The 12,500-nt window shown below is 47.0% G+C and overlaps 1 protein-coding gene across 1 annotated transcript in view; it reads right to left on the bottom strand.

The window, feature by feature from the left end:
* Positions 1 to 12,500, bottom strand: part of LOC123993773 (vascular endothelial growth factor receptor 3-like) — a 258,276-nt gene that overhangs the window by 245,010 nt on the left and 766 nt on the right.

Below are 12,500 nucleotides of genomic sequence, written 5' to 3'. Positions count from 1 at the left end.
GAGAATAGGAGACTATAGTGGAGAGAATAGGAGACTATAGTGGTGAGAATAGGGAACTATAGTGGAGAGAATAGGGGTGGTGGTGAGAATAGGGGACTATAGTGGTGAGAATAGGGGACTATAGTGGAGAGAATAGGGGTGGTGGTGAGAATAGGGGACTATAGTGGTGAGAATAGGGGACTATAGTGGTGAGAATAGGGAACTATAGTGGAGAGAATAGGGGTGGTGGTGAGAATAGGGGACTATAGTGGTGAGAATAGGGGACTATAGTGGTGAGAATAGGGAACTATAGTGGTGAGAATAGGGAACTATAGTGGAGAGAATAGGGGTGGTGGTGAGAATAGGGGACTATAGTGGAGAGAATAGGGGACTATAGTGGAGAGAATAGGGGACTATAGTGGAGAGAATAGGGGACTATAGTGGAGAGAATAGGGGACTATAGTGGAGAGAATAGGTGTGGTGGTGAGAATAGGGGACTATAGTGGTGAGAATAGGGAACTATAGTGGTGAGAATAGGGAACTATAGTGGAGAGAATAGGGGTGGTGGTGAGAATAGGGGACTATAGTGGAGAGAATAGGGGACTATAGTGGAGAGAATAGGGGACTATAGTGGAGAGAATATGGGTGGTGGTGAGAATAGGGAACTATAGTGGAGAGAATAGGGGACTATAGTGGTGAGAATAGGAGACTATAGTGGAGAGAATAGGGGTGGTGGTGAGAATAGGGGACTATAGTGGGGGGAATAGGAGACTATAGTGGAGAGAATAGGGAACTATAGTGGAGAGAATAGGGGACTATAGTGGTGAGAATAGGAGACTATAGTGGAGAGAATAGGGGACTATAGTGGTGAGAATAGGGAACTATAGGGGTGAGAATAGGGAACTATAGGGGTGAGAATAGGGGACTATAGTGGTGAGAATAGGGAACTATAGTGGAGAGAATAGGGGACTATAGTGGTGAGAATAGGGGACTATAGTGGAGAGAATAGGGAACTATAGGGGTGAGAATAGGGGACTATAGTGGTGAGAATAGGGAACTATAGTGGAGAGAATAGGGGACTATAGTGGTGAGAATAGGGGACTATAGTGGAGAGAATAGGGAACTATAGTGGTGAGAATAGGGGACTATAGTGGAGAGAATAGGGGTGGTGGTGAGAATAGGGGACTATAGTGGTGAGAATAGGGGACTATAGTGGAGAGAATAGGGGACTATAGTGGTGAGAATAGGGGACTATAGTGGTGAGAATAGGGGACTATAGTGGTGAGAATAGGGGTGGTGGTGAGAATAGGGGAATATAGTGGAGAGAATAGGGGACTATAGTGGAGAGAATCGGGGACTAAAGTGGTGAGAATAGGGGACTATAGTGGAGAGAATAGGGAACTATAGTGGAGAGAATAGGGGACTATAGTGGAGAGAATAGGGGACTATAGTGGTGAGAATAGGGGACTATAGTGGAGAGAATAGGGGTGGTGGTGAGAATAGGGGACTATAGTGGTGAGAATAGGGGACTATAGTGGAGAGAATAGGGGACTATAGTGGTGAGAATAGGGGACTATAGTGGTGAGAATAGGGGACTATAGTGGTGAGAATAGGGGACTATAGTGGAGAGAATAGGGGTGGTGGTGAGAATAGGGGACTATAGTGGTGAGAATAGGGGACTATAGTGGAGAGAATAGGGGACTATAGTGGTGAGAATAGGGGACTATAGTGGTGAGAATAGGGGACTATAGTGGAGAGAATAGGGGACTATAGTGGTGAGAATAGGGGACTATAGGGGTGAGAATAGGGGACTATAGTGGTGAGAATAGGGAACTATAGTGGAGAGAATAGGGGTGGTGGTGAGAATAGGGGACTATAGTGGTGAGAATAGGGGACAATAGTGGAGAGAATAGGGGACTATAGTGGTGAGAATAGGGAACTATAGTGGAGAGAATAGGGGTGGTGGTGAGAATAGGGGACAATAGTGGAGAGAATAGGGGACTATAGTGGTGAGAATAGGGAACTATAGTGGAGAGAATAGGGGACTATAGTGGAGAGAATAGGGGACTATAGTGGAGAGAATAGGGGTGGTGGTGAGAATAGGGGTGGTGGTGAGAATAGGGGACTATAGGGGTGAGAATAGGGGACTATAGCGGAGAGAATAGGAGACTATAGTGGTGAGAATAGGGGTGGTGGTGAGAATAGGGGAATATAGTGGTGAGAATAGGGGACTATAGGGGTGAGAATAGGGGACTATAGCGGAGAGAATAGGGGTGGTGGTGAGAATAGGGGTGGTGGTGAGAATAGGGGACTATAGGGGTGAGAATAGGGGAATATAGTGGTGAGAATAGGGAACTATAGGGGTGAGAATAGGGGTGGTGGTGAGAATAGGGGACTATAGTGGAGAGAATAGGGGTGGTGGTGAGAATAGGGGACTATAGTGGAGAGAATAGGGGTGGTGGTGAGAATAGGGGACTATAGTGGAGAGAATAGGGGACTATAGTGGAGAAAATAAGGGTGGTGGGGAGAATAGGGAACTATAGTGGAGAGGATAAGGGTGGTGTTGAGAATAGGGAACTATAGGGGTGAGAATAGGGGACTATAGTGGAGAGAATAGGGAACTATAGTGGAGAGAATAGGGGACTATAGTGGTGAGAATAGGGGACTATAGTGGAGAGAATAGGGAACTATAGTGGTGAGAATAGGGAACTATAGTGGAGAGAATAGGGGACTATAGTGGAGAGAATAGGGGACTATAGTGGTGAGAATAGGAGACTATAGTGGTGAGAATAGGGGACTATAGTGGTGAGAATAGGGGACTATAGTGGAGAGAATAGGGGTGGTGGTGAGAATAGGGAACTATAGTGGTGAGAATAGGGAACTATAGTGGAGAGAATAGGGGACTATAGTGGGGGGAATAGGGGACTATAGTGGTGAGAATAGGGGACTATAGTGGTGAGAATAGGGAACTATAGTGGAGAGAATAGGGGTGGTGGTGAGAATAGGGGACTATAGTGGTGAGAATAGGGGACTATAGTGGTGAGAATAGGGAACTATAGTGGAGAGAATAGGGGTGGTGGTGAGAATAGGGGACTATAGTGGTGAGAATAGGGGACTATAGTGGTGAGAATAGGGGACTATAGTGGTGAGAATTGGGGACTATAGGGGTGAGCATTGAGAACTATTGTTGGCTAAAACAACCCTAACCTCTGGAGCACCTCTGGGGTGCAGGGCTACAATAACACCTACAGCTCAGAGAGAGAGTTATAGAGAGAGGGAGAGGGAAAGAGAAAGAGATAGAGATAGAGGAGATAGAGGGAGAGGGAAAGAAAAAGAGATAGAGGAGATAGAGATAGAGAGAGGGCGAAAGAGACAGACAGACAGACAGACAGACAGACAGACAGACAGACAGACAGACAGACAGACAGACAGACAGACAGACAGACAGACAGACAGACAGACAGACAGACAGACAGACAGACAGACAGACAGACAGACAGACAGACAGACAGAGAGAGAGACAGACAGACAGACAGAGAGAGAGAGAGAGAGACGAGACAGAGAGAGAGACAGACAGACAGAGAGAGAGACAGAGAGACAGAGAGACAGAGAGATGGAGGGGGAGAGAGAGAGAGAGAGAGAGAGAGAGAGAGAGAGAGAGAGAGAGAGAGAGAGAGAGAGAGAGAGAGAGAGAGAGAGAGAGAGAGAGAGAGAGAGAGAGAGAGAGAAAGAGAATGAACAGAGGGGAGATAGAGGCCTAGAATAACACCCACAGCTGAGGTCTGGTTTCTAGGATGATCAGATCAAGCAGAAATATGCGTACAAAAAACACCCTGCTAAAAGGCTCTATATGTCCTCTACTAGCTGGGACTGATGGGATTAATAGGTTCTCTACTAGCTGGGACTGATGGGATTAATACATCTCCTCTACTAGCTGGGACTGATGGGATTAATACATGTCCTCTACTAGCTGGGACTGATGGGATTAATAGGTTCTCTACTAGCTGGGACTGATGGGATTAATACATCTCCTCTACTAGCTGGGACTGATGGGATTAATACATCTCCTCTACTAGCTGGGACTGATGGGATTAATACATCTCCTCTACTAGCTGGGACTGATGGGATTAATACATCTCCTCTACTAGCTGGGACTGATGGGATTAATACATCTCCTCTACTAGCTGGGACTGATGGGATTAATACATCTCCTCTACTAGCTGGGACTGATGGGATTAATACATCTCCTCTACTAGCTGGGACTGATGGGATTAATACATCTCCTCTACTAGCTGGGACTGATGGGATTAATACATCTCCTCTACTAGCTGGGATTGATGGGATTAATACATCTCCTCTACTAGCTGGGACTGATGGGATTAATACATCTCCTCTACTAGCTGGGACTGATGGGATTAATACATCTCCTCTACTAGCTGGGACTGATGGGATTAATAGGTTCTCTACTAGCTGGGACTGATGGGATTAATACATCTCCTCTACTAGCTGGGACTGATGGGATTAATAGGTTCTCTACTAGCTGGGACTGATGGGATTAATACATCTCCTCTACTAGCTGGGATTGATGGGATTAATACATCTCCTCTACTAGCTGGGACTGATGGGATTAATACATCTCCTCTACTAGCTGGGACTGATGGGATTAATACATCTCCTCTACTAGCTGGGATTGATGGGATTAATACATCTCCTCTACTAGCTGGGACTGATGGGATTAATACATCTCCTCTACTAGCTGGGACTGATGGGATTAATACATCTCCTCTACTAGCTGGGACTGATGGGATTAATACATCTCCTCTACTAGCTGGGACTGATGGGATTAATACATCTCCTCTACTAGCTGGGACTGATGGGATTAATACATCTCCTCTACTAGCTGGGACTGATGGGATTAATAGGTTCTCTACTAGCTGGGACTGATGGGATTAATACATCTCCTCTACTAGCTGGGACTGATGGGATTAATAGGTTCTCTACTAGCTGGGACTGATGGGATTAATAGGTTCTCTACTAGCTGGGATTGATGGGATTAATACATCTCCTCTACTAGCTGGGACTGATGGGATTAATACATCTCCTCTACTAGCTGGGACTGATGGGATTAATACATCTCCTCTACTAGCTGGGACTGATGGGATTAATACATCTCCTCTACTAGCTGGGACTGATGGGATTAATACATCTCCTCTACTAGCTGGGACTGATGGGATTAATACATCTCCTCTACTAGCTGGGACTGATGGGATTAATACATCTCCTCTACTAGCTGGGATTGATGGGATTAATACATCTCCTCTACTAGCTGGGACTGATGGGATTAATACATCTCCTCTACTAGCTGGGACTGATGGGATTAATACATGTCCTCTACTAACAGGGACTGATGGGATTAATACATCTCCTCTACTAGCTGGGACTGATGGGATTAATACATCTCCTCTACTAGCTGGGATTGATGGGATTAATACATCTCCTCTACTAGCTGGGACTGATGGGATTAATACATCTCCTCTACTAGCTGGGATTGATGGGATTAATACATCTCCTCTACTAGCTGGGACTGATGGGATTAATACATCTCCTCTACTAGCTGGGACTGATGGGATTAATACATCTCCTCTACTAACTGGGACTGATGGGATTAATACATCTCCTCTACTAGCTGGGACTGATGGGATTAATAGGTTCTCTACTAGCTGGGACTGATGGGATTAATACATCTCCTCTACTAGCTGGGACTGATGGGATTAATACATCTCCTCTACTAGCTGGGACTGATGGGATTAATACATCTCCTCTACTAGCTGGGACTGATGGGATTAATACATCTCCTCTACTAGCTGGGACTGATGGAATTAATACATCTCCTCTACTAGCTGGGATTGATGGGATTAATACATCTCCTCTACTAGCTGGGACTGATGGGATTAATACATCTCCTCTACTAGCTGGGATTGATGGGATTAATACATCTCCTCTACTAGCTGGGACTGATGGGATTAATACATCTCCTCTACTAGCTGGGACTGATGGGATTAATACATCTCCTCTACTAGCTGGGACTGATGGGATTAATACATCTCCTCTACTAACTGGGACTGATGGGATTAATACATCTCCTCTACTAGCTGGGACTGATGGGATTAATACATGTCCTCTACTAACTGGGATTGATGGGATTAATAGGTTCTCTACTAGCTGGGACTGATGGGACTAATACATCTCCTCTACTAGCTGGGACTGATGGGATTAATACATCTCCTCTACTAGCTGGGACTGATGGGATTAATACATCTCCTCTACTAGCTGGGACTGATGGGATTAATACATCTCCTCTACTAGCTGGGATTGATGGGATTAATACCCATATTAATATTAATTAATATTAATACTCTCCGCCCTGGTTGTGAGGAGAGCTGGGCTGAGACTGTCCTCAGTGGACTGATGGGATTAATACCCATATGAATATTAATGGGCTAGGTCTGGGCTAGGTCCTGAGCTAGGTTGGGGCTAGGTCATGGCTAGGTCGGGGCTAGGTCAGGGCTAGGTCGGGGCTAGGTCGGGCTAGTTCTGGGCTAGGTCAGGGCTGAGGTCGGGGACTGAGGTCAGGGCTCTAGGTCCTGAGCTAGGTCTCGGGGACTAGGGATCGGGGCTGAGGTCATGGCTAGGTCGGGGCTAGGTCAGGGCTAGGTTAATACATCTCCTCTACTAGCTGGGACTGATGGGATTAATCAGGGCTAGGTCGCTGGGACTGATGGGATTAATACATCTGGGACTGAGGGATTAATACATCTCCTCTACTAACTGGGACTGATGGGATTAATACATCTTCTCTACTAGCTGGGACTGATGGGATTAATACATCTCCTCTACTAACTGGGGCTAGTTCTGGGCTAGGTCAGGGCTAGGTCGGGGCTAGGTCCTGGGCTAGGTCGGGGCTAGGTCGGGGCTAGTCCTGGGCTAGGTCCTGGGCTAGGTCAGGGCTAGGGCTAGGTCTGGGCTAGGTCCTGAGCTAGGTGGGGGCTAGGTCGGGGCTAGGTCGGGGCTAGTTCTGGGCTAGGTCAGGGCTAGGTCGGGGCTAGGTCAGGGCTAGGTCAGGGCTAGGTCAGGGCTAGGTCGGGGCTAGGTCAGGGCTAGGTCAGGGCTAGGTCAGGGCTAGGTCGGGGCTAGTTCTGGGCTAGGTCAGGGCTAGGTCAGGGCTATGTCGGGGCTAGGTCAGGGCTATGTCAGGGCTAGGTCAGGGCTAGGTCGGGGCTAGGTCTGGGCTAGGTCAGGGCTAGGTCAGGGCTAGGTCGGGGCTAGGTCAGGGCTAGTTCTGGGCTAGGTCAGGGCTAGGTCGGGGCTAGGTCAGGGCTAGGTCAGGGCTAGGTCATGGCTAGGTCGGGGCTAGTTCTGGGCTAGGTCAGGGCTAGGTCGGGGCTATGTCGGGGCTAGGTCAGGGCTATGTCATGGCTATGTCAGGGCTAGGTCGGGGCTAAGTCTGGGCTAGGTCAGGGCTTTGTCAGGGCTAGGTTGGGGCTATGTCGGGGCTAGGTCAGGGCTATGTCAGGGCTAGGTCTGGGCTAGGTCGGGGCTAGGTCTGGGCTAGGTCGGGGCTAGGTGTGGGCTATGTCCTGGGCTAGGTTGGGGCTAGGTCGGGGATAGTCCTGGGCTAGGTCCTGGGCTAGGTCGGGGCTAGGCCGGGGCTAGGCCTGGGATAGGTCTGGGCTAGGTCCTGAGCTAGGCCGGGGCTAGGTCGGGGCTAGGTCGGAGCTAGGTCAGGACTAGGTCAGGGCTATGTCTGGGCTATGTCGGGGCTAGGTCAGGGGCTAGGTCGGGGCTAGGTCTGGGCTAGGTCGGGGTTAGGTCGGGGCAAGATCTGGGCTAGGTCTGGGCTAGGTTGGGGCTAGATCAGGGCTAGGTTGGGGCTAGGTCAGGACTAGGTCAGAGCAAGACATTATATTTTTTCAAAATACTAACAACCCTGTTAAAAATCTGGGTTGTGGTTCTCGGTTATGGCCATACGGATCATGACTGAGAGTCGAGAAGTATCCTAGCCGGTCGGCAGGGAGGCTAGCGACTAAGAGCATTGGGCCAGTAACCGACAAGTCGCTGCTTCGAATCCCCGAGCTGACAAGGTAAAAAAATATGTCGATGTTCCCTTGAACAGGGCACGTAACCCTGCTAAATGCTAAAATGTTGGCTGAGATACGATGGTAGGGAGATTTGAATTTCAAATCGAGCTTCAATCAATCCTTACCGACCGGTTCGACTATAACTCAGGCTAACACTGACCTGTTCAACAGCAGAAGAATGAAAACATCTCAGAGTCCAGTATGTTCAGCTCAGGGCTAACTAATAAACACACAGTCCTCTATTTGGGTCAACTACCAGAGCCATATTACAATGTATGTTTAGCCCAGGGCTAACTAATAGACATATATGTTAGCTCCTAGCTGTATGTTAGCCCCTGTCTGTATGATAGCCCCTGTCTGTATGTTAGCCCCTAGCTGTATGTTAGCCCCTAGCTGTATGTTAGCCCCTAGCTGTATGTTAGCCCCTGTCTGTATGTTAACCCCTAGCTGTATGTTAGCCCTTGTCTGTATGTTAGCCCTTGTCTGTATATATATATATATGCCATTTAGCAGACGCTTTTATCCAAAGCGACTTACAGTCATGTGTGCATACATTCTACGTATGGGTGGTCCCGGGGATCGAACCCACTACCCTGGCGTTACAAGCGCCATGCTCTACCAACTGAGCTACTGAAGGACCATCCCTAGCTGTATGTTAGCCCTTGTCTGTATGTTAGCCCTTAGCTGTATGTTAGCCCTTGTCTGTATGTTAGCCCCTAGCTGTATGTTAGCCCCTAGCTGTATGTTAGCCCCTAGCTGTATGTTAGCCCCTGTCTGTATGTTAGCCCCTAGCTGTATGTTAGCCCCTAGCTGTATGTTAGCCCTTGTCTGTATGTTAGCCCCTAGCTGTATGTTAGCTCCTAGCTGTATGTTAGCCCCTAGCTGTATGTTAGCCCTTGTCTGTATGTTAGCCCCTAGCTGTATGTTAGCCCCTAGCTGTATGTTAGCCCTTGTCTGTATGTTAGCTCCTAGCTGTATGTTAGCCCCTAGCTGTATGTTAGCCCTTGTCTGTATGTTAGCCCCTAGCTGTATGTTAGCCCCTAGCTGTATGTTAGCCCTTGTCTGTATGTTAGCCCCTAGCTGTATGTTAGCCCCTAGCTGTATGTTAGCCCCTAGCTGTATGTTATGTTAGCCCTTGTCTTGTCTGTATGTTAGCCCCTAGCTGTATGTTAGCCCTTGTCTGTATGTTAGCCCCTAGCTGTATGTTAGCTGTATGTTAGCCCCTAGCTGTATGTTAGCCCCTAGCTGTATGTTAGCCCCTGTAGCTGCCCCTAGCTGTATGTTAGCTCCTGGAGTAATGAGTAAGAATGAAACCTGCGTGTTGAGGTATTATCTCTGGTCTTCATGAACAGCTTTTTGAACACCAGTCAATGATGATAAACTTTCACACAGCTTTACACTGAAACCTGCATATTCAGCTATACGGGCACATAACACAGGCTTAACAACAGGTATCTCTCGCCTTCAAACTGGAATCCTTGGTGGTGAAACTGCCACGTCCATTTGGGGATATTACAACAACAAAACAAAGAACTTAAAACAACAAACACCGTTTTTATTCCCCCCTCTGACATAATATGCACGGCCATGTTGTTTTACTGCGCCGCTAGAACGGTGCTCACGTCCATGCTCACGCGCTGTTTTCCCTCCACTGCAGATTCCATCTTTAAATGACCAGCGGTTCAACACCAATCAATGACGAATAACTTTCAGGCAGAGTACACTACACTACGACCTGCATGTTGAGCTACGGGAACATTCCCATACGGACTTTTCAACAGCAATCAATCATGAAAAATAACAACTTTCGCACTAAAACTATTGTTAAGTGTCATTTATCACGAAATGTCGTCTTGAGTCACTGACATTAAGATCTGTACTTATCTATTTCATAATTATTATTATGTTTCCTGGTCAGATATGATGCTTTTTAACAATATTTTCAAAAACATTCCCATTACCGTAACAGTTTTTCGAAGTCCAAAAAGTTATGAACAAAACAAATGTTAACATTGCTGCCCTAATGAAATCTAAAAATACTAATATTTCAAATTCAATTATACAATTATTATAAAATCAGATCAGACATTTTCCAATTTGCCGTTTCAGTAATGAGAAGGCCAAGTGGGGTAAAGGGGATGTTGGAGAATAAGAACCTCATTCTGAAGGCATATTAGCAAATAAATCAACATAACTTGTTCTTATCTATGGACTACTACATATAAAATAAACTAACTCGAGAATTTAACCGGGACGCATTTCGTTAATGAGAATTTACGGTGACAATGTTACAAAATTCTGGCGAAAAATTCCAAATGTATTTATAAAATGGCAACGTTTTTCTTTCAGATGCATCATGGGATTTGTTACTCAATTTGCCACAGACATTTTAAAACTGGTTTCATGAGAATCACCCAGCTAGGGACTAACACACACGGACCTCCAACTCGATCAACTAGAGCCATATTAGGAGACGAGTGATAGAATAATGAAATGAAACAAGGATGTTGAGCTATTCTCTCTGGTCTTCATGAACAGCTGTTCAACACTAATCAATAATGAATAACTGTCACACTGCTTGTTGAGTTACAGACACAGTCTCCATACAACACGGGGTGACTCCTGCTGGTTAACATAAACACACAGAAACCATATTCAACATCGATCAATGAGGAACAAGAATAAAGCTGATGACTCCAACCCTTATGTTCACCAGCAGACACCAGGTATTCTCTCTGGCCTTATTTACTTTTTAAAAAAAAGTCATATTTATTTAACTAGGCAAGTCAGTTAAGAACAAATTCTTAATGACAATAACGGACTATACACCGGCCAAACCCGGACGACGCTGGGCCAATTGCGCGCCACCCTAAGGAAACTCCCAATCACGGCCGGTTGTGATACAGCCTGGAATCTAACCAGAGTCTGTAGTGACGCCTCTAGCACTGAGATGTAGTGCCTTAGACCGCTGGGCCACTCGGGAGCCCAAATGACCAGCTGTTCATCACCAATCAATACTGCATTTTAACACAGGATAACAGAGACAGACTTACAGACACATTTACAATGCAAATACATATAAATACGGGTATATATATTTATATTATTTATATATTTTATATGTAAAACTAGATAACATGCATCCATCCATCCAGTCAGTTCATTTAATGAAACCTACTACTGGTAACCAGGCTGAGGGTTCCTCAGTCCCTAACCAGGCTGAGGGCCTAACCAGGCTGAGGGTTCCTCAGTCCCTAACCAGGCTGAGGGCCTAACCAGGCTGAGGGTTCCTCAGTCCCTAACCAGGCTGAGGGCCTAACCAGGCTGACGATTCCTCAGTCCCTAACCAGGCTGAGGGTTCCTCAGTCCCTAACCAGGCTGAGGGTTCCTCAGTCCCTAACCAGGCTGAGGGCCTAACCAGGCTGAGGGTTCCTCAGTCCCTAACCAGGCTGAGGGTTCCTCAGTCCCTAACCAGGCTGAGGGTTCCTCAGTCCCTAACCAGGCTGAGGTTTCCTCAGTCCCTAACCAGGCTGAGGGTTCCTCAGTCCCTAACCAGGCTGAGGGCCTAACCAGGCTGAGGGTTCCTCAGTCCCTAACCAGGCTGAGGGTTCCTCAGTCCCTAACCAGGCTGAGGTTTCCTCAGTCCCTAACCAGGCTGAGGGTTCCTCAGACCCTAACCAGGCTGAGGGTTCCGCAGTCCCTAACCAGGCTGAGGGTTCCTCAGTCCCTAACCAGGCTGAGGGTTCCTCAGTCCCTAAACAGGCTGAGGGTTCCTCAGTCCCTAACCAGGCTGAGGGTTCCTCAGACCCTAACCCCCTATTTATCTTGTGGCTGGTATGTTGGTACTCTAGGGGTCCCTCCCAAACTAAACCCTATTCCCTACATAGTGCACTACTTTTGGCCATTTGACCAGGGCCAATAGAGTTCTGGTCAGAAGCAGTGCACTAACTAAACCCTATTCCCTACATAGTGCACTACTTTTGGCCATTTGACCAGGGCACATAGAGTTCTGGTCAGAAGCAGTGCACTAACTAAACCCTATTCCCTACATAGTGCACTACTTTTGGCCATTTGACCAGGGCCAATAGAGTTCTGGTCAGAAGCAGTGCACTAACTAAACCGTATTCCCTACATAGTGCACTACTTTTGGCCATTTGACCAGGGCCCATAGAGTTCTGGTCAGAAGCAGTGCACTATGAAAGGTAATAGGGTTTCATTTGGACGCACCCTAAGACTCTCCCAAGTGACGGTGCGTTTTATAATGACACTAAACCGTCCTGTATCTAATGAATGTATCTTTCTCCACAGACCATCACATGCTGGTCCGGAGCCAAAGCTGTTTTTCCATTCATTCACAAGTAAGCAATCGTACTTTTAAAAGCG

The sequence above is a fragment of the Oncorhynchus gorbuscha genome, linkage group LG13, assembly GCF_021184085.1.
Source record: "Oncorhynchus gorbuscha isolate QuinsamMale2020 ecotype Even-year linkage group LG13, OgorEven_v1.0, whole genome shotgun sequence".
Taxonomy (NCBI): domain Eukaryota; kingdom Metazoa; phylum Chordata; class Actinopteri; order Salmoniformes; family Salmonidae; genus Oncorhynchus; species Oncorhynchus gorbuscha.
Note: the sequence above shows the minus strand (reverse complement) of the source record. Positions and strands in the feature narration are given on the sequence as shown.